The sequence below is a fragment of the Vidua chalybeata genome, chromosome 5 (assembly GCF_026979565.1).
Source record: "Vidua chalybeata isolate OUT-0048 chromosome 5, bVidCha1 merged haplotype, whole genome shotgun sequence".
Lineage (NCBI taxonomy): Eukaryota > Metazoa > Chordata > Aves > Passeriformes > Viduidae > Vidua > Vidua chalybeata.
The window spans coordinates 57,162,323-57,165,770 of NC_071534.1; positions in this window are offsets into that span (position 1 = coordinate 57,162,323).

Below are 3,448 nucleotides of genomic sequence, written 5' to 3' on the forward strand. Positions count from 1 at the left end.
CCTGTTTTCTGGAGAGGGATTTCTCACTACACATCACACACTGACACACAGGCTGTCAGCACTGTATCTGAATCAACAAGTAACACATTTACCCCTAGGTAAAGGGAAGAAGGTCAGGCAAAAATATCATAAAATCAATACCTTGCTTTTTCTAAATTTAATTTTATTTTATTTTACAACTCATTGTAGCTGGAACCAGTGGCAGATAGACTCTAAAGCCAGGTGCTGAGACAAGAGTATTTCCAGTTGTGCCTGTTTCCTGTTGTGCCTCCTGCCATAGAAAGGCTGCTGTAAGCACCAGCCTCTTGCCTCTGAAATTAGAGTTTCATCACTTGTTGGGTGACTGCGGATATAACAAGTTCCACATTTTCAGAATGAAAAAGAATTCAGCCTTGAACAGCAGGTGATATTTTTGTATTTCAGCTCAATTTTTTTTCTTAACAGGGAAAGGAGAGGACTTTAATTTTCTGGGAGCCTTATAAAAATAGTCACAGTAACTTTACTTTGATAACTCCTGTCTGTCATATCTGGAACTTCAGACTCCTCTTGCCTCATACAAGTCTTAAACCAAAGGAGCATCAGCGACACCAGCAGCACAGAGTCTGCTATTTCATCTATTTTATTATTTTATCTTAGCTCTTTCCCCCCTCTGCCAGCTGGCCAATATTTTTAAGATTTTCAGTCACTAAAATATATTTTAGAGCATATTTTGTTAAACAAGGGATTTTGGAGTCATATCCTTGATGTATAACCTTAGCAAGGACAAATATTTAATGGACCCAGTTTGCAAGGGAGTGGCATGCAGGGTGCTCCCGTCCCTGGATCAGACCTTGCTGCTGACCAAGGGGTGATGTCTGTCACCTGCCTGTGTCAACTGTGCCTCTCTGGTATGGCATCCAACGTCCTTGGTCTTCACACAAGACCTGGCAGCTGGGTGGGAGCATCCTTCCTGCTGCTGGAGGGCATCACAATTCCTGCTGGCAGCAAAAACCAAAACCGCCCTGCTCAATGATACTTACAGATAAGAAGAATTTTTACTTTATTCACTGAAGGGTTAAATACACTTCAGTGAATCATAATCTGGAACAGTCTCCGAAAGACTAAAGGAAGTGCAGGTGTGCCTGGACAGCCTCATCAGTGCTGCTTGAAGGTCCCTCTCCTGCTGCTGCCCCAGCCCCTGCACAGTGGGCCATCCTCCATGTCCCCTCCATAGCCGCAGGCCAGTGAAGCTCACCAGGCACTTCACAGGCCAGCATCTGTGATGCCTTTCATTCACTTATTCAAACTCCTCCAGCTAAAGCATGTGTCCTGACAGGTAGAGGCGTCCTGTGGTGAGTGCTGGGGTTTCCTCTCTGTCTGTTCCCCTTCAGAGCACACCCTGAGCTGAGGTGTCCCTCAGCCCTCTGCAGATCTGCCAGCTAGCTTCCAGCTCAGAGTTACTGACCCACAAGCACGGCACCACCGCTGCGGTTCTTCAGCTGAAGTGCCAAGGATGCTGGCTCATGGAATCCACCATTCACCTGACAGCCTCTGAGGACTTGAGGGCCCAAAAAGTTTGGGAACTGAGTTAACTTTGGATTTCCCTTCTCTGGTACTGCCTCAGCAGGACAAGATTCCTCTCAGAGCACAAGTCTGATATCACACCAGTGGTGGAGGATGCCCCTGAAGGTATTTTAATTAGTTCAGGCTGGCTTATTCTACCATAGTGGATCACCAAGGCCCCATAGCTTTATCATCTCAGAGCTCTGAGCTGATGTCTTTGATAGCAGCTTGCATCAGATCTGTTTGCCATTAAATCATTAGCAGCCCATAAAAAAATGAAAATAAATCAGGCTACTATTCCCCAGACTGGTCATTTCCTAATCTCATGGAACATATGAAAATAGCTATGCTAATGACATTGTTATGAATTTGGTTTTCTTGCTCATCATTACAATTTTAAAGTGGCTTAAATGGACTAGTAATCACCATAGCAACAAAGCAGCACTCAGGGGGACTACTGTCAAGAGAATTTGATGTCTTAAAAGGGTATGTGGGTTTTTTACATCTTTTCAATGAAATCTGGAGTTTTTTTCTGACTTTGAACCAGATAACAGACCTGAAACAACCAGGAAGAAAATATGCACATTCTCATAATAGCACTGAATATCCCCAAAGCTACACTTCTTACTTATTGATGCAAAGTTTAGGGGGCATGAACAGGGAAGCAAGTAGGAATTAGTCCACCAGGAAGGATTTAAGTATGTGTTGGGGTAAAAAATGTATTTCAATTGCAAAAAGACAGTGCTGTACCTGGGAAGGCAAATAACTGAGGTCTGCAAGAAGACCACAGTGTCTTGCTATGCCTCAGCCTTCAGGGATTTTTTTTATAATAACCTTTCCTGCTTCTACCTCCTCCTTCCACTGCTAAACATTCAAAGACTCTTAAAATTACTTGTCACAGTATACAGCACAATCTAACATGGTTCTTTTTGTTGTTCCTTAGATACTGACAGCCACAGCTAATTATATTAGAGACGAGATATACATTTTTTTTAGCTGTTTGCTACTGCCTGGCTAAAAATGTTTAGATTAATAATGACATTGTCTGTTATCTCTTTCCTATCTTTGCCTGTTTTCTGGAAGATGTGATGTGTCTCAGGAAAAAGCAAATTGAGTCAGAGATATAACAAAATTGTTACTGTATTCTTGTTTTAATATTGAATCTGATCTACATATATTTCTCATAAACTTTTCACTGATGCACAGTGAAAATCAACCCACCTGCAGCTGAGGCTGGAGTGCTGGGATGTTCCATGAACCCTTCACCAGCACATGGCAGCAGGACTGGGAAGCAGGAGGGAAGCCAGAGGCCAGTTTCTGCTTGGTCATATCTTTACCTTTACTCACCTTATTTTGCTCTTCCTCCCCAAAATGCCAGACATCAGTAAACAGGCAATATAGACAGCAGGTACAGGCAATACACCTGCCTACATGCAGGCCTCATTTAGCAGCCTTAGGGGAGAGGGTTTTGCCATGCACAGCTCCTTCCAGCCCTATAAAATGCAGTGTTTTCTGCTCGGGGGAGCTGCCCCTTGGTGTGCCACTGTGCCACACAGCCCAGGAGCCACATCCTGACAGCCAGAGCACAAGGCAACCCCTGAGGGGTTCAGAGCCCAGGATGGAGCTGTGGGTGGAAGGTGGCTGGGGAAGCAGTAGGTAGCCACGCTGGCCAGCCCCTGGGCTGATCAAGTTACCTATTAAAGTCAACAGATATTGAACTCTTGAGGGCAAAGACATTTTCCAAGTTATTTTCCTCTTGTTTTCCTTGTTGGAGCCTAAGGAACCAGCACACATCCAGCTGGAGCTGAGGCCTCTCCATCCCTCTCCTGCCTACATCTGCCAGACTGCTGTGTTGGGGGGTGTGGGATATGAGCTTACTTCAGCCTTCAGCCTCCACCTTAGTACA